At 41.2% G+C, this 26,603-nt stretch overlaps 1 protein-coding gene across 2 annotated transcripts in view; it reads left to right on the plus strand.

The window, feature by feature from the left end:
• Positions 1–5,152: 5,152 nt before the first annotated feature.
• STAMBPL1 (STAM binding protein like 1) overlaps positions 5,153–26,603 on the plus strand; it is a 52,444-nt gene continuing 30,993 nt past the window's right edge. Inside the window, exon 1 of one of the 2 annotated variants that reach the window (XM_006147607.3) lies at positions 5,153–5,279. The gene's annotated coding sequence lies outside the window, so the exon portion shown is untranslated. Of the gene's footprint in view, positions 5,280–5,370; positions 5,503–26,603 lie in introns of those variants that run through there. The other variant, XM_027771484.1, reaches the window with a different exon arrangement.

Raw genomic sequence — 26,603 nt, forward strand, 5'->3', positions numbered from 1 at the left:
CGTGCGTGCCCAAGATCCCGAGAGGAGAATGGAGGAGAAGGGATTGCGGCGTGGCCATCCCCCCTGGGGGGTGATTTCCTGCTTTCTGTCTCTCTGTCTTTCTCTGTCTGTCTGGCGAGCGCATGCGCCCTATAGCAAAAACCTCTCAAAAAAAAGAAAAAAAAAAGAAAAAGAAAAAGAAAGGAGCCAAAGAGAAAGGTACCTGGGTTCAACGAAAGCACCAGCCTGCTCCACCCAGAGAAGCACACTTTGTGAGAACCAACAGAAAGGAACCTGAGCTACTGGAACCTATTCCCTATGAATTCATGGCATGATGGGTGTTAAAAATAAACTAATCTGTGGTCTATTAAGAAGAGAGAGAGAGAAGGAGAGAATTTTTATTTTTTATCAAATGGCTGCCTGTTTACAGAAATGTTTGATAGTAACAGCATTCTATCTACAAAGCCCATTATGACTTTCAGATTGCATTAGTATGCATTAGCTTCGTAACCACCAAAGAGCTGCCTGGAGTCATTATTCTCATGTTTCCAGTGGAAAAATTAGCCCTCAGGTCAATGTGGAACAGGACAGATTTTAAAGAGAAGCAGAGGGCAAGGCTCTAGGTAATGCCAAACCTCACCCAGTGGACTGGATACAGGGACATAAGGGATAAACAATTGTCCAAGCTGAAAATGACCAAGAAAGAGACAGAACAGAAAATAAATCCCAAGAACAGAAAAACTCAAATGTATTTGCTGTCTCCATTTTTGAAGCACTTGCTTCTGGCTTTTAATGACAGACTAAGTTACCATAATTATAATTTAATTTCTCAAGAAAAGAAAAGGTTATTTGGAACTCATTAGTTCCTTAATTGTGTAGACCAGCAGTTTTAAAACTTTATGACCTCAGGGCTTTTGGAAACTATGTCTTTGAAAACTATGTATGCTTTTAAAAACTATCTTAAATATTATATGGATTCCAGAGCTCTTTTGTTGTTGTAGGTTTTAGCTATCCATTTTTACTCTGTTAGAAAATAAAAGAGAAAATTTATAAATATTTTAGTAATTTGTTACAGATAACAAGTCCACAATTCAACCTACATTTTCCCCAAAATGAGCGGCACTATTAGCACAAGTCAAAAACATTATGTAACGCTCAGTGTTAAAGACAATGAACTCATCTACATTGATTATTGCACACTATATTCATGCTTTGAAAAACTGGACTATATGCCACAAAGATTTACAATGATTTGTATAGCAGGAATCATAATTTAAATATGAAAAAAAATCCTAAAATCAATGACATGTTAATTATCTGTCTCAGTTACCATGTAATTATATTTTCCAAAACAAAATGAGTGAGAAAGCTGACATCATTTCCTGTCTGACAATTCTCTTGCACGTGTGGTTGAACAGAAGACTGAGTGCTCCTCCGTACCTCGTCCTAGCCGTGGTGATGCCGTGCATGCAGCTCTGGAACGCTCCTCAGCAAACCCACGAGAGAATGAGAGTGCGAACGTCAAATAATGGAATTGTGCTTTTGTGAAAATAGATTTGACCTCACTGACTATCTGAAAGGACTTCAGGAACCCCTGGGCCATACTTCATCCACATGAAGAATAGCAAAACCAGAATTTTAAGAATATGAGTTTTTCAGAATATAAATTTTAAAGAAAAATTGCTATAGGGCACATGCTTTCACTGGAGAGAGGAGAGAGAAAGAGAGAGAGAATGAGGGAGAAAGAGAGAGAGAAAGCACCTCTCCCCCATTGGGGATGGTCATATCACAATCCTGTCTCCATTTCTCCTCTGGAGATTTTTGGCAAGTCTGCACATGTTTTTGTTGTTGTTGTTGTTAGTTTCTTAAATAGATTTTTGCTATAGGGTGCGTGTGGTTGCCAGAGAGACAGAAAGCAAGAAACCACCCTCCAGGGCGGATGGCCACACCACAATCCCTTCTCATATCTGGACTTTTGGCACTAGCTGATCTGAGGAGTATAATTTAAGGTGCACACTTGTAGTACATAGTAATCTTTGAAATTACTATTTTCTCTTTCTCTCTCTTTCCTGTGTATATGTGTTGGTGGGTATGAGAGAGAGAGAGAGAAAGAGAATGAGAGAGACACGAGCACCCTCAACAGGGTCCTACTCCATAATCCCCAATCCCCAGTCCTCCCAGCCAACCAGGATCACAGAACTACCTGGTGTGTTCAGCTGCACAAAGGAAACAAAGTACGATCTTTCATATAGATCCAGTTTCCCAGAGCAGATGGTTATCGGTTCACCACCAAGCTTGTGCGAATATTTACTCTAATAGCATCAGGGCCCAGCAGGTGGCATGGTGGTTAAGGTGCTGGATTCACAAGGCTGACGCCACAGTTCCAGTCCCAGACCTGCTGACTTGAAAAACAAGCCAGGCACATGTGCGTGTGTGCCCAAAATCCCTAAAAGAGAATGGAGAAGAAGGGATTGTAGCATGGGCATCCTTCCCACCACTGCCCAGAGGGTGATTTCTTACTTTCTGTCTCTCTCGGTCACTCTCTGGCAAGTGAGTGGTCTCTGTAGCAAAAAATCTAAAAAAAAGAAAAAAAATGTAAATAAAATTAATTCTTATCTTTCCTTGGAGACATTGATGTTACAGATAACCCAGAGTCAAGAAATTTTAAAATGAAAAACAAAGAACAAAGACGATGTAGTGTCAGTAAGAATGCCAAGCTTTATGTGCCTACATCAGACAATTATAGGACAGAGGAATATAGATTTGGCTTCCTGATTAATGTAAATTCAGCCCTGTGTACTTTCTCTTCGTATCACTAGTTACAAGAAATAAGATCCACCCAGGATGTCTACACAGGATAGGGAGACTGAAAACTACTCCCAGGGCTTGGACTTTGGATACCCCAGAGAGAGTGACAGACCTCCACACAACGACCAGTCAGAGGCAAGAGGGATCTCTTTAGCTTAAATACCAACACCTTGAGGGTAGTCCAGCTTCTTGGAATAGATCTACCGCTGATGCTGTAGAACAGGAAACGGTCTGAATGCTGGACCATATTACTCATGTAGTGAGGAAAGTGCTAATGTCGGGTCACTGCCGTCAGTTGAGAAATACTCAAATGCAGCCTTACTTAATGAGGCACTTTAAATGCAGCGTCCTACTTCTATGTATGCCATCACTGATAGGTGACAGGGAAGTCACAATTCCTCAATCACTCTTCTATGTGAAATAGTATACCTTCTCTTTCTTCTTCCCTTCTTGATTCCTGCCTTCATCCCTTCCTCAAATATGTATAATGTCACTCTTATAAACGAGGCACTGTGACAGATACTTCATATTTATCTGGTTGCAATTTGTTTTCTTTGGGGGAGGGGTTATTGTGCACATGTATTCACTGGAGATAAGGTGACAGAGGGAAAGTGAGAAAGCACCCCGCAAGAGTGCTGAGAACACAGCAATCCCTTCTCCTCCATCCACCTGTTGGGATTTGAGGCATGTACTCAGACATACCCAGTGTGGTTTTTCAGTTGCCAGGTCTGACACTTGAACTGCGTAGTTGGCCATGTGGGATCCCGCCATCTTACCCTCTATGCCATCTGCTGGCCCACTGGTGGCTAGTTTTATTATTAGTTATTACATAATGCTTTACCCTCAATTTAAGAAGAACATGCCCTTTGTAGAAAAAAAATGTAGAAAGTATTGTAATTTCCCTAACTGATCAGGTAATTCAAATAGATTCTCCTAGAGTTTTCCTGCGTTTTTACCTACGTGGGATTATATTTATTTGCAATTTTGTATCCTGGTTTGTTTAGCATTATATTGTAGGCAGTTTCAATGTCATTAAAATTTCATCATAAGCACAATTTTTCAGAAATAATTATTTATATAATTTTATTTATTATTATTTTTTAAACTTGCTATAGGGCATCTGCGTTATGAGAGAGACAGAGACAGAGAGAAAGTGAGAAAGCAAGAAAGCAAGACACCAGGTCTGGGACTTGAACCAGGGTCCGCCATGTGGTAGTCCAGTGTCTTTAACCACCATGACTTCTGCTGGCCCCCATAAATACAATTTTAATGTCTAAAGTTGGTGATAATCTCTAAATGATGAAAATCATGATCCTCATTTTAGATTTCCTTAGAATAAATTGCTTCTTAAAAGTAAAATTACTGGGTGTAGGTGCATGGGGGGGGGAGTGCACATTTTATAACTTTTGTAGCATACAGACAAGTTCCTCCCAGGGAGGAAATTAACCACCAGACTCCAGAGGAAAAGCCACCTACGAAAAGCCTGTCTCACCTGGACACTCCGTACTCACTTCTCTCACTCAGATGCCACCTTCAAATTTAAGAAAAGTGCCTGTATTTCATCTGCAGCAGCAGTGTGGCAAAAGTGTTTATAAATTAATACGATGTGCTCAGCTAATAGGAATACAATGTGCCCAGATAATAGATCCAGTTTTTGGTGTCAAATCAAGAGTTCAAATCCTAACTTCTGCTTTTCTAGGTGGGTAACCCGGGCCAGTCTCAGTCATGGAGAAAATAAGAATCCCTTCTAGGACAAGGCTGTAGAGATGAAATAAGGTCATACGAATGGACCGTCTGGCACGGTGCTGGGACCACAGGGAAAACTCCGAATTGACAATAACTTAAGGCCATCCAGAGAATCCTGTAATAGTTTGTTCCTCAAGCACACGAAGGCGGAGAGAGGGAGACCTAAGGAGTTTCATGGCGGGCGTAGTTACAGATAAACCTCAGAATGAAATTCCTAAGAGAGACCTCAGTGGGATTTTCACCCAGACTCTCCCCAGAGTCAGCTTCATGGCCAGCTCCAAGCTGCCTGAGGTTTGGATACGCTGTAGTTTTTAAGGACTGCTTTAGTAGATGTCGGTGAAACTGACGTGGAGTAAGAAGGGGGTGGGGCGGGAACCCAGGTGGTTCCGGACTGGGGAGAAGACATGCATGGTTTCAGATGGGAAAGTCGCACCCAACCGTTTTACTCTCGCTCTAGGCCGTGCGCTGCTTCCCTCTGTGAGCTTTTTCTGCAGAACGAGCGAGGCCGCGGCGGCGAGGAGGGGGCGGAGGCAGAGGCGGAGGCGGCACCCAGGGCCCGGGCAGGGGCGGCCCGGACCATCGCAGTGACAATTTCTCTTCCTGCAGCAGCGGCGGCGGCAGACACGGTTGCTGCAGGCTCGGGGGCGGCCGGTCTGCGGGTAGTGTGACAGAGCCGCGGGTCGCGGGTGTCACTGGGGTATCTCGCAGGAAAGAGGAGGAAGAGGACAGCAACGCACGCGGCCGGGGTGAGTGGACCAGCAAAGCTCCATCCGCGCGCGGAAGACCAGGGGGAGGCAGCGCGGCCGAAGCCAGGTGCTCGGGTCACCTCGCTGCAGCGCTTTCCAGCAAAAGCTACCGCGGCCTGGGCTGCAGCGCTCAGACGAATGCCAAGGCCACGCGGCAGGCGCGGGGACAGCCGCCGCCGCCGCAGTCGCCGTCCCACGCGGGCTCCGGGTATCAGGGGTGCTGGTGAGTATTCGCGCGCGCACGTGTGATCGCGCACGGGCCAGAGTGCACGCCGAGTGCGTGTGCCCGGGGACCCGGCGCGCGCCGCCCTCTCTTCCGCTGGCGGCGTCGGGTCTCGGACTGGCTCCGGGGAAGAAAATGAAAATGTGTGTGCTGACTGCTCGCTTCCTCCCCGCCAGCCCTGCGCTCCGCCGCATCCGCCTGCGCGGCCTCCGTGCGCCCTGCAGCCGGCCTCTAGGGCTCAGTGTCACCTTGATGGAGAAGGCAGGAAGGCCGGGCCCCCGGAGGCAGGGCGGGGCCCTGGCCGTGCCTTATCTGCGGTGCACGTGGGGTTCTGATTCAGACTTAGGACACAGCCTTGGAGAAACGCTGTGGATATTCAGAAACCACCAAACTGGCTTTGGCTGCGCGTGGTGTGGAGGGTGGGGCGAGGGTTAGCAAAACAGCCTCTCCTCCCTGCGGAGCCAGTGGCACGCCTGTTTTAGGTCATTTTACCCTCCTGCCGTTTAGGATCCACTTTTAAGACATTTTCTCCTCCCCTGAATAATGTACGCCTTCACCGAAAACACCAGAATGCCACTAACGCATAGTTTTCTGGAACTCTCCAAAACAACCCATACGTTGGTAGTGAAACCCTTCGGGTGCCATCACTACTAAAGATGGAAAGAAAATTTACAAGAAGTAAGTAGTTCAGGAAACAGAACCTTATCTAGAAAATGAAAAAGATCCGGCGGTGGGGGTGGGGGTGGGGTGGCTTGCTTTTCTGGAAATCACATCTTTCAGAGTAAGCCCACGGGAGCACACTGCTCTGCAAACCTCCTGCTAATCACGAATAAACACAAACCCTGGAACTGAAGGCGGTTCAGAAATGGAGACATCACTAGGATGCTGCTGCTCCAAGGTCTTGTCAAGGTCAATCATGCAGATTTGTCCCATCTGATAAGTTACACCTGAATGTTTCATTTCCCGGTTCAGTTTTTGAGGGCGGTGGTAGCAGAGAGTAAGTGAGTGTTTTGTTTTGCTTTGCTTTTCCAGACCTAGTTTCAATTGTCAATTTTATGTTGTCAGTGTGGACGCTAAATTGAACTTCAATAATGTACTCTGAGACTGGATTTAATAATACTTGGCAATTCCTAGCTAGGCTATAAAAATCTGTTTACTTTTTAAATAATTATTTATTAAATTTTATTTATTCATTCATTTATTTTTAATTTGACAGAGAGAGGGGAAGTGAGAAAGCAAGTCACCAGGTTCAGGACTCGAACTGTGTTCAGCCATGTGGGAGTGTCCAGTGCCTTAACCACCATGCTACCTGCTGGTCCCCCAAATCTGTTTATTTTTAATACAAGTTTGTCTTTGAGCAGTGAGTTCCTTGTTGACCATTTGTTTCATTAGATCATCTTCATACAAAAGCCTGAAATGCTGTTATTATTTATTTATGATGTCCCTATTAGGAATAAGCCACTGCCACAGGTGTTTCATATTTATCTGGTTTCCAACTCATTTTATTTTAAATTATTACATATTTCTTTTTTTTCTAAATTAGAGGAGAGAATGTCCTTTATAGAAAAAAATATGTAGTAAGGAATAGAGAAAGTATTACAATTGCCATAACTAATCCAGTACATGGCAAATGAACTGGCTACTTGTTTTCCGTTTAAGCACACAGCTTGCTGTGTGTGAATTGTTTGTCATTTGGGAATGTGCTTTTGAAAGCTCTGGCTGCAGGTTATGTATCAGCAGGGTCTGGGAATTTTATGAAGAACTTGTTTAATATTGTTGGTCTTCAGCGCAACCTTTGGCCTACTTTTGCCCATTTTAGAGGATTCTGATTGCCTGTGGGTGGCTCAGAGAAGGTAATGAGAGGGCCCGTCTTAAGACTGTCCATAGCAGAGAGATTTGCTCTTGGAGGGAAGAGTGTCTTTGGGGTTCATTCCTGGGAAAAACCAGTAAGAATAGTTTTAGAATTATTAGGGCATTTGGGTGGCATGGTGCTTGGGGTGCTGGACTCCCACATGGCTGACCATGGTTTGAATCCCGAACCTGGCAGCTTGCCTTCTCACTTTCTCTCTCTCTCTCTCTCTCTCTGTCTCTGTCTCTGGTGAGCACACCTGCCCTGTAGAAATAATAATAATAAATAAATAAAATTATTAAAAATATTAATAACAGTTACCTCTTCTCATTTTGAGCATGTAGGACATAACTCAGTTTTCATGAGAAAGCAAGCCACCAGGTTCGGGACTCGAACCACAGTTGGCCATGTGGGAATCCAGTACCTTAACCAACACGCTATCTCCTGGCCCAAGCCTGATAATTCTTACTAAAACTTGTGAGAGGTGCTTTCTTAGTTGATTCTTTTACCGATTAGCAATATTTTAATGAATCCACTGGATTTATTATTCTAATATTAGCATTTTTGTCTTGACCCTGTGAAAGATGTATAGGTAGCATCTATCAAAGCTATAAGAAGTGACTTATAGTTATCCCTGTAAATATTAGAGCCAGCTGTCCATCCCTGATGGCTCATGACTTACAGCTGTTCAATAAGTACTTGTTTCCTGAATTACAAATTCCAGAACGTCTTTGTCTTCCAGCTCTAACAACATCACCTTTTCTTATATTGATTCTTTCAGTCATAACTTTATACAAATTACCAAACATTTCATCTAACTGAAGTTCAGTTGATATATTCAACTAAGAAGACCAACTTTCCACTGCAGGTACAATAATCCCTCTGAATCCAAACAAAACCAAACAATAACCACTGTGTTGGTACCTGTCGACTTGTTTACCCCAGCTCTTTGAACAACGAACTGCCCAGCTGCATCTGTGAGTGTACATTCAGAAATCCTGAGTTGACATCCGAATGTTCAACTCAGGAATGATCTGGATGTGGCTACGTCAGATGTGGCTTCATCTGGATGTGACTTTTGTCAGAAATTATTTGCATTTCTAAGCAAATCAGATGAGCTTCTGGTACAATCCCACACCTTTTCTGGCATAGTGGAGAGACCAATGAAACATTTGGCAGGTTGCTAAGTCTTCGAAGCACACGGTGTTTAATTCTCTTTCTAAATTTTAAATTAAACCCGTGTTATTTTTGTCTGTCGATGTACTTAGTTTAGAGATATTAACTCAGGCTTCATTGCGTTGAGTATAGGCAACCCCTTAATAATAAGCATCAGTAATTCATATGTTTTGGTTTGCTCTAGTTAACCTTTCAAGGTATCCTTCTGGAAATGGATATGTTGTCTCTCTTGAGTATTAAGAGATTTGCATCTTTTTATTTTGCTTGATTTCTGACTTTTCAGCTCCAGTCACTAGAGGTTTTTCCTGTGATTCAGAATCTAATTTTAGGATGAAAGATTAAAAAAGCTATCTGAAATTTACCTGGATATTCACATTGTAGTGTGTAATAATAATGCAAATTTTCTTTGACACTCTTCTCTTCATGTCTTTCTCTGATCAAGCCTGTTTTATTCTGAATAAAAATAAATTAGACCTTAAGTATGTCAATTTTTTTCTATTGGGTTGTTTCCAAATATAAATACATAAAATAAATGATTGCTTATCACCGTCTGAGGTAACGCAAACACTGCTGTTCTCCTCATAATGAAATGTGACCATTTATATCAGGTGTTTATGTGATAAAGAGGCACTTGGACACTTGAACAAGAGTTAAAAAGCCATGTTCTCCCAGAGTCTTAATAGGCCCTTAAAAACCAGGGGGTAATTTTGATTTGATGCAGTAGCCAGTTGTAGGTTCCTTGATGGAAGTAAGTAAGGGATGGAAAGATCTTTTCAGTACGGCACTGTGGCAATCTGATGGGGAGTGGATGAGCAGAAGGCAGGAGAAGACCTTGGTGATAACCTGGCTGGGATGAGGGCAGCCCTCCCTAAGATCCCAGGGACACGAGATGGAGAAGGGAAAACTTCAGACAACCAGACATTAGGATTGTTCTATGTGGAGGAGGGATGGCAAAGCCAGGCACAGGTGTGATGACTAACATACCCACCTTCACGGCAGTCACCAGTCGATCACAGCTTCCTTCCTACCTAGCCCTAGCCCTGCTGTAACTTCAGTCTTGCAGATATTTGACAAATATTTATTAATAAATGGGAGTTATTGAACATGCAATGTAGGCCAAGCCCTGTACTCTGCTTCAACACATTATCTCAAGGATGATGAAATGATTAGGAACATGATTTTTTTCTTTTTTTTTTTTTTTTTTTGAGATGGAGAGACAGGCACCCACAGTGGGGTCCTCATGCTGCTATGCATCCTCAGCTCCCACCAGCTGATCGTGCTACGCTTGCACTCAGCATATTCAGGGAGGTCTCTGGACGAGAACCTGAAACCTTCTGTGTTGACCAGCCTTGCAAAGCATTGTGATACTGCAAGCCACTGTCCAGTCCCAGGAACATGAATATTTTTGTTGCCACTTTCTAGTTATTTGTCCTTGGGTAAGGTACTAATTTCTCCGAGCCTCAGTTTCCTCATCTGTCAATTGGGACATTAGTTTTAATCCAATAAGATTTTGGAGAGGATTCAATGAATAAATAGATATAAATTAAAAGTGCTTACAGCGTCTGACACAGTTAAGTGCTATATGAATTTGTTGTTCTCTTTATTATAAATTCCTAAAGCAACCTTATGCAATAGGTGTGCAGATTTAAAAGTTGAAGCCCGAAGATGCTTGGCGAATTTCTCAGAGTTATAAGCTGGTAAATGGTAGATCTGAGAGTCAAATCCACACAATCTGAATTCCACATCTGTCTTCCTTACATGTATGCGGGATCTTTAAAAATCCACTGAGAGGGACCAGCAGATGGCAGAAGGGTTACGTCCCTGGACTTCCACATAGTTGACCATTATTGGAGTCTGGACTCAGTGGCTTAATACTCACAGCAGGTGCGTGTGCATGCGTGCCCAAGATCCTAAGAGGAGAATGGAGGAGAAGGCATTGTGGTATGGCCATCCCCCTAAGGGGTGATTTCTCCTTTCTGTCTCTCTGTCTCTCCAATGAGCACACATACTCTATAGCAAAGATCTCTTTAAAAACACACACACACACACACACACACACACAGAGAAAATGCATATTAGGAAAAAGCTATGCATGGATCTCAAACTTTTTTTTTTTCGGTATCAAAATAAACCTGTAGCTTAATTTTATTTTTCACAAAGTTTTTCAAACCCCCAGTACATATTTCTGTCTTCAATGCAGCATGTCATGTGCCGGGAATACTGACTGCAGCGTCGGGGCTCCAATCATACGCAGCAAAGAATTTCCCCTCTCCATTGTAGAATTAGTACCCAGATGATTGCACATCATTTTTGCTAGTTTTTTGTGATGTTCTAGTGTTTTGTAAATTTAAAAAAATTTACTAAAAAAAATGCTCTATTTTGTGTTTTGAAATATACTTTAAATTTTTTTCTTAAAGTTTGCTATGGAGTGCATGTAGTCTTTGAAGATAGAGAGAGAAAGAGAGGGAAAGTGAGAAATTACCTCTCAGAGGGAATGGTCAAGTCTCAATTCCTTTTCCTTCATTCTCATCTGGGAATTTGGGGCATGCATGCACATGCTTCTGGCATGTTTTTCAAGACATTGGGTTTGGGACTCAAACCTTGCAGTAGGCCATGTAGGACCTAGCCACCTTCACCACCACACCACTGACTAGCCCCCACCCCCCCATACACTTTAAAAATGAGTGAACTTTTATTTTTGTTTTTGCCTAACAAAGTTAACAGATATAACATCTCCACCTGGCCGTATACAGTCATCCTTTGTTGGCGGCAGGGAGCATGTGCCTTCATAATATTATGTATTGGATTCCAGAACAGGTTGCAGTGTTCTCAAAACCTCCATGCCATCCACCTCTTTCCACACACTCTAGAGTTTGCTCTATCTCCCATTTGGGAGCCATCTCCCTAGTTTTTAATTCACCGTATTCAGAATATTTTACAGAGTAACGGTAAAGTCAACTGAAGCTGTTATTTGACTAGACAAAGTAATTATGTCTAATTATAAGAAGCAGATTTTAATTATAGGTGGGAAGACTGTTGTGTCAGTGAAGTATAAAAAAAAATTCTTAATTTCTCCAGAGCCTCTCTTTGTTTTATTTCTTTCATGCAGGAGGTAAACACAGAGCGAGACAGAAACAGAGAGATGCAGGGATTCCCAACAGGGTCTGGTTGTCGAGGTTCATCCCAGTCTTAGCCAACGTGGATCATGGGCACAGGGTACTTGATACCCTGGGATGTGAACCTGAACCTTTCCCATGTAGAACCAGTTGTATTACTGCTGCACTACTGCCCTCAGAGCTTCTTTGGGATACGATACACCATCACCGATTTTAGTATCTCAATATTATTACATTCATCCTATGGCTCTTTGTTCTCATAAATAACTTTCAGAAACCTATAACTAGTACTGATCTTTTTCCAAGTAGGCTCAGGTTTCTCTTGGTCTTAAATACACTTCATGAGTAAAACACAATCTATTTGGTTTACAGAAACATTTAAAATCTCATTTTAAAAAATATAGTCTGGCTCTCAATCGGCTGTGTGGTTCCTGAGCCACCTCCAGTACGTGGGTCAGAGACACAGCCTCTCCCGGTTCACATAGCCTGGCTCAGCAGCTATAGAGACATGTGCTATGGTGACACCTGTACGCGCACTGTGACACAGGCCTTTCTGACATGTGCTCTCTCATGCTGTCCAAACACCACAAGCCGCATGCACTCACACCCACTCTCACCTGCAGGGACCACGTGGAGAATCTGGAGGGCTGAGCCTGCTGCTGTGCAATCCTAGTAGCAATGATGCGAGAATTTTTTCACTCCCTCATGGACTAGACTGGACTGTCAACTCCTTGGCATCAGGACCAGGTCGTGCTGGCTCAGCAGTGGTCGGCACCGCAAGGCACGAGAGTTGTGCAACCATCGTCACAGTCAGTTCTCAAACATTTCATCAAAACTGATCTGCCCCAGAGGTGGGTCCTGCCATGTTCAGGGACCAAGGTGACTGACTCTCTGCTCTAAATGCCATTTTCCAGACCCCTAAAAAGCTTAAGATAGGGTCATAGAAATCCTCAACCCTTACCGAATCTGCTGCCTGAAGGGAGAAACTCCTCTTTACAAATCTGGCATAAGAATTATGAGAAACCAAGAAAATATCTCTCCCCAAATGGAAAAGAACAGTCCGTCATCATCTACAAATAGTACATTAGAACTAGTGTAATTGTCCAATAAATAATTCAGTGTATTCATAGTGACATGCATAAATGAGATGCAAGAGATGAGAGACAATGAACTCCAGAAGGTGCAAGAGAAAAGAGACAATGAGTTCCAGGAGATGAGGGACCTCTTTTACAATTTGAAAGAGGAAATACGCGCCATAAAAAAGAATCAAACAGAACTGTTAGAGATCAAAGCTGTAATACAGGAAGTCAAAACCACCATCAAAAGTATTAAAAACAGATTAGACCATGCAGAAGATTGAATCTTGGATGTTGAAGACAAAACCTCTGACCTAGAAGAAAATCACCAAAAAGACTGAGAAAATAACCCAAAGCAATGAACATAATACATGAGAAATACTGATATCATTAAGTGCCCAAACATCCAGATAATCAGTATCCCAGAAGGTGAAGAAACAAATCATGGCATTGATAATCTAGTCCATGAAATCCTGGAAAAAAACTTTCCAAACCTAGAGAGGCAAATATCCAGACCCAAGGAATACAAACGACCCTTAATAGAATCAATCCAAGAAGATCTTCTCCAAGGCACATCATAGCCAGAAAGGCCAAATCCACAGACAAAGACAATATACTAAAATTGGCAAGAGGGAAACGTCAAGTTACTTACAAAGATTATCCCATCAGGCTAACATCAGACCTCTCATCAGAAACAATGCAAACAAGGCAAGAATGGGAAAATATATTCAAAGTGTTAAGTGAAAAACAATTTTAACCAAGAATACTGTAGGGCAAGATTATCCTTCATGTGGGAAGAAAGGATAGAAACATTCTTAGATAAAACAATACCTGTAAGAATTTACTTACATCAGACCACCTCTTCAAGAAGTTCCAAAAGGAGTGCTTTACCATGAAAACTAAAGATACTCAAACAGAAATAAGAGAACAAAAAGCAACCAAGAAAATGCTAGGAAAAAGTAGGAAATATCAACAATAACCTTGAGTGTTAATTCTAGGATTTAAATGGAAAGATAGGACCACAGTAACGCTGCAAATTCAACAGAAGAGAGAATAATTACATGAGACTAAACTGGTGAAGTAGAGTTTTAAGACTTTTGACTAAAATATTACTGATTTTTTTTTTTACTATGCTTTGTTTTCCAGACTTAAGGGTTTTGATTTCTTTTGAGCTGTTGATAGGTTTAGCAATTTGTTAAAATGATTTTTTTTTCCCATTTAATCATTTGCTTTTTAAATTGAAACATAAACTTTTCTCCCTTCCTGACCCCTCTGGAATTGAAAACTATTTGTGAGTATTCTTATTTTGTGGCAGAAGGGTTATTTGCATGAATTCAATAATACCTGTTGCCTTGCATTAGAAATTGGAAATACTCGTTATTGCCAGGACTTTGACTGGAATGTCACATCTGACGATATGACCAGAAAATGATGGAACTAAGATAGATCTCAAGAAAGTCACCAGAAAGTCTGGGTCTGGGAGGGATTTCCTGGCACCGTAAATAGCTCTGCCTGGTAGAGAGGATTAGAAAAGCCATATGAAAGAATTCATAAAATAACCTGGACTTTTCCAGCCCAACATCGAAATCAGTAGAGGCTGCAGAAGAGCAGCCACAACCAGAGGATTACCTTGAGGAAGACTTTGAAGGAAGAGAAAGAGACTGATCTTTGCTAACAGGTGATAAACCGCAGAATACTTGGTAGGCAGAACTGAGTTGGGAATTACATGCTGGGTGTTTGCTTCTCAGTGGTTGAGTAGTTGACATGTACATGTTTTCTCAAAAATATTTAAAACCATATTATCTCTGTTGTTATAGAGTCACAAACAAAATTATAGCAAATATTTTGAAAGTTACCTTTAAAATTCAGTGTTTTGGAAATTTTGAAAGTTGTTTATTAATTGTCGAAAACTATGGAGTATGAACAAAAATTTTTTTGGTATGTAAAGTAAATGTTTGTGGGAAAATGTTAAAAAAAAAAAGAAAACTCATTCTCTCTCCAAAATATATGTAATCTGTATCCTTTGTGTTATCTTTTTGTGTAATTTTACATTTCATTATTTAACACACAATATATTTAATACCTTTGAGTATTCTAATAATTTCACTAGTCCATTCCTTTTAAAGGAACTGTATTTACAATTTATGAGTTTAAACTTGAAGGATGGCAGGATTTGAAGTTTGGTGAATTCGGTGTCTTGTTTTATTTTGTAAATTTCTGCCTTACTTACATTTCAAGGACATCACAATAACTCCACCAAGATTCAGTGGAAGCTCATGTAAAAGCTAGCAGTTGAAGGACCTATCACCAACAATTCATTTGGGTGGTTTGACCTGACGATTCTCTAAGATAATTTTGAATCACGGGGCCACTGGTGACTCATTTTAACCCTTTTTAGCTGTGCATGAACACTCCCTGCCTGACTTGTATTTGACTTTCTTTGCTCAGTGGGTTCCTTTTTACAATGCTACGATTCAATTCGAACTTGAGTGGGTGAGGTAGTAATTAAATTTAAGGCAGAAGAAACTATAGTCAGTAATGATGATATGATTGTGGTTCAATTTGACTCATCCATAGACCCTGTCATTTTATTACCCTGTCACTAGAGCTATGTCTTTTAATGCTAGAAATGTGCATTTCAACAACTGACTGGAAATAGAGAGGCCTTTATGCCTGTAGTTTCATGCTTCAGTCTTTTGGTGGATGACTGTAGATCTTTTTCCAATCTATGTCATCTTGAGAGATTACTTTTTAAATTGTACCACAGATTAATTTTTTTTTTTTTTTGGAGAGGTTTTCGCTATAGGGCGCGTACGCTCGACAGACAGACAGACAGAGAGAGACATAGAGACAGAAAGCGAGAAATCCCCCCCCCTAGAGGGGATGGTCACGCCGCAATCCCTTCTCCTCCATTCTCCTCTTGGGATCTTGGGCACGCACGCACATGCGCCCGGCATGAGTTCTAAGCCACCGGGTCTGGGACACGAACCGCGGTTGATTGTGTGGGAGTCCAGCGACATAGCCATTATGCTAACTGCTGGTTCCCAGTAAATTTTCATTAACTGCAGGGACAAATGGACATGGATGGAATGAGATTAGAAAAGAGAAGCCTGAATAACCTAACATATGTTAATATTTCTTTTGATGCAGTGGACAAACTACTTAATAAATCAATGTAATACTTTAAGTAAAAATATTTTCGAATCACTTAGAATCAGTGGGCGTGTGGACCTTTTTTTCCAATTGATAAAGCGTATGCGATTAAAATGTGGATCTTGAAATAAATACAACTGACCATCATACTATCACAAATATATTTTCCTTTTGTCAAATATGGTATTATTGAAAGTCATCAAAAGTTAACTAGATTATTGACTCTCAAACTAGTTTCAAAAAAGCAAAGTCTTCCATTCCGCTCCCATAATTATTATTCAGTAGATTTGGGTAGGGCCTGAGAGTCTTCCTTTTAACAAACTTCAAGGGAGGTTCTAATGCAGATGGTCAATGAATTACGGTTTAAAGAACATGTACTTAAGGGACCAGCAGTTGGCATAATGGCTATGTCTCTGGACTCCCATGTAGTCAACTGCTATTCAAGTCCTGGACCCGGAATTCATGCCAGGCGCATGTGCGAATGTGCCCAAAATCTTGAGAGGAAAATGGAGGAGAAGAGATTGCGGCGTAGCCATCCCCCCTGGGGAGGGTGATTTCTTGCTTTCTGGCTCTCTATCTCTGTTTTTCTGGTGAGCACATGCACTTTATAGCAAAACAAAACAAAACAAAACAAAACAACAACAAAACATGTACTTGAGAGCTCAGTTTGGGCCAGCTAGTCGTGTGGTGTTTAAGGCAGCTGGATCCCACAATGGCTGGCTGCACAGTTCAAAAGTTTCTTAATTTCTCCAGTACAAGTTTCAGACCTGGCGGCTTGAAAAACACATTGGGGACATGTGTGTACACACCCAAAATCCTGAAGGGAGAGAGAAGTGGAGAAGAGGTTGTGATGTGACCATCCCCCATGGGAGGTGCTATCTCACCTTCCTTCTCTCTGTCTCTCTCCAGGGAGCACACACACCCTCCAGCAAATGGGGAAAAAAATGCTAAAGCCAATGTTATATTAGAGTTTTGCTTCTATTTTTAGGTTTGGAACATTTGTTCTCCCCCCATCTACTGCCTTTTGGTTTAAAAAATATATATTATTTAAAGAAAGAAAAGGCTATATAGTGTCATTATAAAAATGTCAAGGCAGCATCAATATATTGAATATGCTATGACATGAAAATGCCTATGGAAACCAGGAGGAACGGATGATCCAAACCCAAAAATAGAAGCAAGACTAATGTAACAACATTGGATTTAGCTCTTATTGTTATTATTATTTGACTAGAAATATATGCATGTTTTGTACCTATCCATATTTTCCATAAGCTTATTGAGCCCTCATCCATTAAATGCATATGTATTTATATTGGAAGGATAGAGTTATACCTTATATTTATCCCACAACATACTCTTTTCACCTAATATCTAACTTGGATACCTTCCTAGTTCAGTGCATATAGATATGTCTTTTCCATTTTTTTAAAATAAAGAATTATTTATTTAATGTTATTTATTATGATTTCTTAATTTGCTATAGGGCATGTGCACTCACCAGAGAGAGAAAGACACAGAGAGAGGGAAAGTGAGAAAGCAAGCTGCCAGAGCTGGGCCTCAACCACAGTTGGCTATGTGAGATTTCAGCACTTTAATGACGACACCACCTACTGGCCCCTCTGTTCTGGATTTTGATAGCCAGAAGGCATGTGTGCTCGCCAGAGAGGAACAGAGGGTCAGAAAGCACTTCTTAATGGGACATGGTCATGCTGCAGTCTCTTGTCTTCCATTTATCTATCTTGTCAGGATTTGGGGCATGCATGCACACATGCTCAGCATGTTTTTCAAGCCATCAGGGTGGGATTTGAATTGCATGGTTGACCATGTGGGATCCAGCTCTCTTAAGCACCAGATTGTGGGAACCGCTCAGTGTAGATCCTTTCTAATGCTTTCACCTGCTGTCTAGAGATTCTTCATTTTAAATAATACCCTTTTGATGGCTACATTTTTATTTCCAAAATTATAAAATCCATAAACCGGCCTGTAGTATGTATGTTTATATGTATATATGTATTATTTAGGAAGGAGGATCTATGAGGAAATTTTAAAATTGGAGTTTCTGGGGGAGTAGCAGTTGGTGTAATGGCTATGTTGCTGGACTCCCATGTAGTCATCCGCGGTTCAAGTCCTGGACCCAGTGGCTTAAACTCACGCTGAGTGCGTGTGCGTGCGTGCCCAAGATCCCGAGAGGAGAAGTGAGGAGAAGGGATTGCGTCATGGCCATCCCCCCTGGGGGGGTGATTTTTTGCTTTCTATCTCTCTGTCTCTCTCTCTGTCTTTCTGGCGAGTGCAAGTGCCCTATAGCAAAATCCTCTCCAAAAAAAGAAAAAAAAATTGGAGTTTCTTGGTCACCAATAAAACATGTATTTTTTAAAAATTGTCATGTTTTTCTGATCTTATCAATATGTAATATAATCAGTCATATAATTTTATCAATGAAATCAATGGAAACATCTGGTTTAAATTCTTTTTTTAATTAGGAGTGAGTTTAAACCATTTTTCTTGTGTTACTTTGCTCTTTATTTTTCTCTTAGGATATGTTCATGCCATTTGCCCATTTTTTCTTCAACCCTTTATCTCTTCCTTCCTGTTCTACAAATGCTTCCTATTGTTTAGAGATAATAGATAATATAGCTGCTGCAAATGATGTAAACGTTTTCCCCTCATTGTGCTCTTACTTCTTGAAAGGATATTTTTGTGTGTATAAATTTCACTTTTTTACTGAGAGGAGAGAGAGAGAGATAGACAGACCTCTGATAGGGTCTCACCTCACCATGATCCCCCAAGCTTTCCAGCCAGTCATGATCCCAGACATACTGAGGGTGTGACTGGTGTTTTTCAGCTTAACCTGAGAAACCAACCTTCCCATAAGGCTCCAGTATCATGCCGCAGTGCCCTACCACCTATACCACTGTGGTTGGGCCTGAAAAGGGTTTTTTTGTTTTTTTTTTTGGTTTTTAAGGTACTATTTGACCTTTTAAAAAACATTTTATTTTAAAATAATTTTAAACTTACTAGATATTGTAGAAATAGTACACAGAATATCTGTATACCTTTACCCAGATTCCCCAAATAGTAACCACAGTAGTTATCAAGACCAGGAAATTAATTCTGATACAGTACTATTGTTTAATCTGTAGCTCTTACTCAAATTTCACCAAAGTTCTTCTGACTAAGGCTCTGATCCATTCTTAGTCTCTCCTTCACCCCTCCTTTTTTTTTTTTTTTTTTTTTTTTTAATTTGTGCACTTGCTGGAGAGGGAGAAAGAGAGAGAGAAGAAAGGCTATTTCCTGGGCAAATAGCACTAGACATATATGCCTGGTGTGTTTTACAAGCTGCAGGTCCAGGACTTGAATGCAGCTGGACATCTAAGATCCAGCCTTTCCATCTACCACATGTGGCTGGCCCTCCTTAGTCTTTTCATCTGGAACATCTGTCTTTCATGATCTTGACCCTTTTCAAGAGCACTGGCCGGTTGTGTTGTAGAAAATCCCTACATTTGACTTGATCTGCTATATACTCAAGATTGAACAGTATGACCTAGTGTGTTGATGGCCAGAATATCTCACCTGAACAAGAGAGGCTTAAACTGGCACTGGAAAGATGGGTGACATGTGGATGTGTGAAATGAGCGTGCAGTGCATTTGCATTGACTTCGCAGAGTGCATCTCAGTCATGACAGTGTGGTGTTGGCACAATACTTGGCAATGCTGGAGGCCACGTGGGAGATCAGGGTTCAGTTCCTGATCTAGACACCCTAGGTGCAAATATGCTTTCCTGGGTGTGAGACCCAGCTGGGGTGCTTGTCTCCCTTTTGCTCGCTCATGAAATAAATATTTTGAAAAGATAGATCCATTCGACAAGTTAAATTTTTAAAATTTCACATAAAAATAATAAACCTTTTCCCTAGGATTTTAACTTAAACTGAAAATGATGGAAGTAGAAAAGTGACTTTTTTCAACCTCACGGTTTCACTTGTTGCAGGCAAAATTATCTTTGGTTGCTAACATTAGTAGACAACAGTGTATTTTTATAGCCTCAAAATAACTTTCTACAACATACTTTTTAATTGCAAAGAGAAAGGTAATATTTCTAAGGGAAAAACCTGACAGACCCAACTAAAGTAAGTGATCACCAATAATCAGACCATTGGATGACATGGTTCCCCTGATACACTAAGGAGGTCACCTCGGCATTTCTGAGGTATTTCTTTGTTTTTGTTTTTGGAAAAAAAAAAAAAAAGCATAGTTCTCCTTGTCCCCTGCATTTTGTCTTTGTAATAGTTGCCACAATTTTAGTTCTATAATTGTGTAGATAGCTGTTCAATATCTTTACACCATCCGCTCCACCCCTTGCCCTTAATAGAATGTAAAGTCCATAAGATCAGATACGTCTGTTTCTTTGCTCACTATTGTATCAGTCACTGCTAGGAACTTCATAAATAATGTGGACTAAATGAGTAGTACATTTATTTGGAACTAGCTATGTTTATGAGAAGAAAAATGATGTGTTCAGTCTTGGAACACGTTGAGTGAGAAATCACAGTTGGATATTTCCTGGTGGAAATGGAAAGAGGACATTTGAAGACACAGTGCCAAAACTCAAATTAAGCTAAAGTCATGGGAAAAGTGTCCTGTTAGAATACAAATGTTGGGGGGGGGAAGGGAAATTAATATTTGAGTGGCAGAAGGAAGAGGAAAGAGAAGGGAAACGCCTCTACTTCACAAGGCCAAGGCAGGAGAATATTCAGCTCTTCAAGGCCAGGCATTGAGGGGGGTTATTTGTAACTGTCTTAGAACAGTTCTTTTTGATGTAGGAGTCTCAAGTTTTACTGAGCCTATAAATATCCTGGGCCATTTGATAGAAATAGAGGTCCATGGGGCATCCTTCCCAGCAATTCTGACTCAGTGGGACCTAGAAATCTGTTTTTTGCAACCAGCACCTCCTTCCTCTGCTGCATAGATATGGTATAGTTGATCCAGGAATCAAACTGAGAGGAAACATTATCTCGAGGGTATGGGGATATCAGCCCCATGGGAAGACTAAAGAAAAGGAACCAGTAGTGAGCAAACAGGAACGGCACACAGCCCCCTAGCTACCAACTCTGCCAATAGAAAGGGCTCTTCAAGAATTTTAAAATGGATTTCCAGGAAAAGTTATGGGGAGACACTGCCTTTTTTGGTTTTTGTCTACTGCATTGAAGAGATTCTACAGTGTAAACCGAACATGAACGCAGACATCCATTGGAACTTATGAAGCAGTTACAGTCCTTGTAGTTGGACAACATTGGAGAAGCCATGGATGAGATGTATTCAGGATACCTGTCTTGCTTTTTAAAAAATTATTATTATTTAAATGTTTTTAAACGTTTATGCTAGAAGTGTGTGCATGTGTACTAGAGAGCGAAAGGGAAAGAAAACGCCCTCCAGTGGGGCCTGGTGATATTACAACCCTTTATCCTCCAGTTCTCTATTCTGTCAGGATCCTGAGCACGTGTGCACACCCAGAGTGTTTTTCAAGCCATCAGGGCTGGGACTCAAAACCTGGTTGGTCATGTGGGATCTGGCTTCCTCTGCATTGCACTTAACTGCTGCACTATGAAAGTGGCTCCTTGTTTTCTTTGTTTGCTTTTTTTTTTAAGTTTTTATTTCTTTTATGAGTGCAGGAGAGAAAGACAAAAGTCCTAGCAGGGTCTCTATGCCACAATCCATGCCCAGCCTTCAACCAGCCCTTGGTCATGGATACACATGTGCCCAGCATGTTCCGGGAGGACTCCAGAATTGAAAGGGAACCTTCCCATGTAGAGTTGCCATGCAGAGCATCATGTTTTCCTGCTACATTACTAACTGACTCCTCTTTTGGCAACCAGCACCTCCTTCCTCTGCTGCATAGATATGGTATAGTTGATCCAGGAATCAAACTGAGAGGAAACATTATCTCGAGGGTATGGGGATATCAGCCCCATGGGAAGACTAAAGAAAAGGAACCAGTAGTGAGCAAACAGGAACGGCACACAGCCCCCTAGCTACCAACTCTGCCAATAGAAAGGGCTCTTCAAGAATTTTAAAATGGATTTCCAGGAAAAGTTATGGGGAGACACTGCCTTTTTTGGTTTTTGTCTACTGCATTGAAGAGATTCTACAGTGTAAACCGAACATGAACGCAGACATCCATTGGAACTTATGAAGCAGTTACAGTCCTTGTAGTTGGACAACATTGGAGAAGCCATGGATGAGATGTATTCAGGATACCTGTCTTGCTTTTTAAAAAATTATTATTATTTAAATGTTTTTAAACGTTTATGCTAGAAGTGTGTGCATGTGTACTAGAGAGCGAAAGGGAAAGAAAACGCCCTCCAGTGGGGCCTGGTGATATTACAACCCTTTATCCTCCAGTTCTCTATTCTGTCAGGATCCTGAGCACGTGTGCACACCCAGAGTGTTTTTCAAGCCATCAGGGCTGGGACTCAAAACCTGGTTGGTCATGTGGGATCTGGCTTCCTCTGCATTGCACTTAACTGCTGCACTATGAAAGTGGCTCCTTGTTTTCTTTGTTTGCTTTTTTTTTTAAGTTTTTATTTCTTTTATGAGTGCAGGAGAGAAAGACAAAAGTCCTAGCAGGGTCTCTATGCCACAATCCATGCCCAGCCTTCAACCAGCCCTTGGTCATGGATACACATGTGCCCAGCATGTTCCGGGAGGACTCCAGAATTGAAAGGGAACCTTCCCATGTAGAGTTGCCATGCAGAGCATCATGTTTTCCTGCTACATTACTAACTGACTCCTCTTTTGCTTTTGAATAGTAGTGCTGAGCTAAATTCATTTTACTAAATTAGGAAGTGTATAACAATGAAATGAAATTGATTAATAATGCTCAAGGACTGACTCCATCTTTGAGCTTCAGGCCACTGGCAGGTGAATGATGTTTTTTAAAAATGTATTTGTGACTCACTATGCTTCATTGAAATAAGTACCTTTAAGATAACATTTTCTTAAAAGCAAATTGCCATGAGAAAGGAAGTATATTAAAATGTACATTAGAGTTTAGTGACTCAGGGTTGGCTTTTATTGGAATGTATCATTTCCAGGAATTTTTAGTACTGTCACAGCAGGAGAGTAAAAGGAATGTGTCCTTATGGATTTATGGTGAAAAATGTTTGTGTGTAAATATGAATTTATCTCTAGCATTTATCTATTCATTTACTAAATGTATATAATGCCTATTAATTGAATCACTGCACTAAAGCAGCTCAGAAACCTTAGTATATTTATAAACAAGTGAAATGCCTTTTGAATATCACAAAATTTAAAACTTGTATTAAAAACCAGCTAATATTTTGAATTGAACTGTCTTGACAGAATAGGTATAACTCTAAATTTTGTTTTAATTTGTCTTAGGGTACATGCACTCTCCAAAGAGAGAGAGAGAGAGAGAGAGAGAGAGAGAGAGAAAGGGAAAGTGAGAAAGCACCCTCTTAGGGATGGCCACACTGCAATCCCTTCTCCTCCATTTTCTTTTTTGGATTTTTGGGCATGCATGCACACAGGTCCAGCATGTTTTTCAAGCCATTTTCAAGCTGTATCCTATGTGGGGTCCAGCCACTGTAAATGCCATGCCATTGGCTGGCCTGTATTTGAATTTCTTAGCTACATATACCAGGACTCCAAATTCTTTTGCCTGAGAAAAAAGTGAAGGGCCGAGATGCCTTTTTATTTCTTTGACAGGAAGAAGATCATGACTCAGATATTTGTAATGCTGAGCTCAAATCATCTCTGCAATACATCTTGTCATTTTTGGCCGAGACCTAGGATTTGACCTTTCCATGGATTTCACTGTTACTTGCTTTCCAACAAAAACTGTATTCAGTCCATTCAGAAAACATTGGCAAAATAAATTTCAGTGACAATATCACGTGTATCAAAAATATTGGTGATAGTTATCACAACTTAGAAACACAAATACAGTTTCACAAAAGAGTGTAAACATTTTACACACACTCAGTCCTTTCTTTTAGGCCAAGTGCTCTTTGATGACAGATAAATTAACGGATACGTACTATTTGACCTATTTCAGGAAATACCCCCAAAAAGATTTTGATTTGTTTTTCTCTTGCAAACAAAAGTCTATCCTTTATAATCTTTTTTCTTTTTCATTTTTTGTTTCACACTCACCATCCCCCACTCACTCTCCACCAACCATTTCGCCCGTCACTGCCACCATCCACGGGTACTTATTAAGGCTAATTGACAGGACCTCTGTGTGATGAAAAGTATGGGGTCCGACTCCTGTGTACCTAGCTTTGCGTCTCTGCTCCATCATTTGTTCTAGTGACTCACCTCCTCTAAGCTCTAGTGTTCTCATCTGTAAACTGGAGAGATGTAGTGATCATTCGTTGAATGTTTACTGACTTCAAGTGTTGGGCTTGAAGTTTTAGAGGCATTTTCTCGCTCACCTTCTTAACACCCCATTTGTTAGTTACTATTTGGTTTGTCAAGAAAGCCACGATCCATTTTTCACAGAGAAAAATACATCGTGTCTTTTTCAACAACCTAAAATGATAAGCCCCTTTTACAGTTTGGGAAGCTGAAATTCTGCAGTTAGTGGTTGATGGAGTCAGAATCTGAGCCTGCGTGGTCTGACTCGAAGTTGCCGGCGTAATCTGAAGGCTCTCTCGTCTCCTATTTGCAGACCGAGGGCTGAGATCATGTGTGTTAATGCACTGCTGTAGTTAGCCAGGGAAGCCAAGCTTGCTGTTAATGGCACCTATTATTACTAGGACAGCTCTTTGTCATCTTTGGTACATTAAAGGTGACATTTTGTCCTATAGGAGTACCTCAGTATTTCAGAACTCACCTCACTCTTACCTATGAGACAGTGGAGAAAATAAGAAAAGAATGCTTTTGGGGTAGCAAAATGAGAAACCATGAAACACATTCACTGTAATAAGCGTGATAAGAGATCCCTTCGGATTCATGTCTATGCTGCACTTTAATTTATCAATAAATCATTTTATCAGTGACACAAAATAGATTTAAAGAGGACACAGACAAGCCAAGAAGTTGTGTAAAGAAGTGACTTTGAATTGATTTTCCAAACCCATGACAGATAAAAGGAGAAAATTAGAAACAAAGGGAAGCATTGCTATGTGCGTTGAGATAAAGGCTGTGACTTCTCAAGAAAAGGTTACTTTTTTTTAATACCAAGGAAAAAGTACATCCCTTAGAACAGTTACCTTCAAAAGTGGTTATATCTCAACAATGATTATTGTAGCTATTCAGAATTACTTTTCAAATGAATTCATTTATTCATTTAAAAGTTACTGCTGGAGCGTGTGTACTCTCACCAGAGAGATAGACAGAGAAAGGGAAAGGGGAAATGGGGCATAGTTAAGCCACAGTCCCTTCTCCTCCATCTCCACTATGTCGAGATTTGGGGAAGACATGCACACATGCCTAGTGTATTTTTCAAGGCACTGGGTACAGGTGGTCGGCCATGTAGGGTTCTGCTCCCTTTACCAGAAGGCCATGGGACGGCTCCAGAATCACTTCTTTAGTCATGGGATTCTTTTTTAAAAAGAATTATTTAATTTTATTTATTCTTATTTTTAAAAATTTGACAAGAGAGAGAGGAGAGAAATTGAGAAAGCAAGCCTCCAGGTCCAGAACTCACACCACGGTCAGCCATGTGGGAGTCCAGCCCTTAACCACCACGCCACCTGCTGGCCCCTTAGTCATGGGATTTAAAACAGCTACAGATTGCCTTGTGTTGCCAGAGGAACTCCATGTCAATTTGATAGCATATTACAGAACATGAAGACTATCTTACATAATGGCATGTATGATGGGTCTTGGAGAAGTTCATGGAAAATGCATACTATGGAAACACATGGATTTCAAAATATTTTGCACCAGGGCTAGCCTTGTAGTGCAGTGGTCAGGCACTGCACAAAGAAGCTGGATCCCGTGTGACTAACTAGGTTTTGAGCCTGGCCCTGTCTGCTTCAGACTAAGTGCACACGCACACGTGTCTAGGATGCCGATGGGATAAAATATCAGAGAAAAAGAGACTGTGGCATGACCAGACCCCAGTAGGGGGTGATTTCTTTCTACCTTCTCCTCTTCCCCACCTCTCTCTCACTTTCCTCTCTCCCACACATACAAACACACACACACACACACACACACACACACACACACACACACACACATACACTGGCATTTAAAAAATTATTTTGCACCAAAATAAACTCATACTTTTTCTATTTTTCCACAAACTTTTGGAAGTCCCCTTATTATGTTACATAATAACAGTTCAGAGAACTGCAGCAGCTCCCCAGTGTGAGCAAAGAGTGGGCTCACTCTGGCCGGGGGCTCTGCCATTCTGGACACCCCATTGCTTAGGCTGGACCCTTCTGGGTTTTAAGGCTGCTGCTGCCTTGCGAGACTTCTGTGGAGACCCACGTCCAGCTGCTGAAAGGCACGCATTCTTTAGGACGTCTCATTGGTATCAGAGATGAATCTCTCACAGGATCCTCCCAGCAGATTCCAGTATTAATGAGCCCAGCCCCAACTGCAAGGAAGGCTGGGGATGTGAACTCATCTTTAGCCAGGTGGCCCCCGCTGCCACAAAAGTGGTACTCAGGCGTAGTGATGGCTATTGGTTAGATCCCTGGCAATGCCTGTCATAAACTTCAGAGAAGCGAGTAGTAACACATCAACCATCTCTGA

Source organism: Tupaia chinensis, unplaced genomic scaffold (assembly GCF_000334495.1).
Source record: "Tupaia chinensis unplaced genomic scaffold, TupChi_1.0 Scaffold000217_1, whole genome shotgun sequence".
NCBI classification, from domain to species: Eukaryota; Metazoa; Chordata; class Mammalia; order Scandentia; family Tupaiidae; genus Tupaia; species Tupaia belangeri.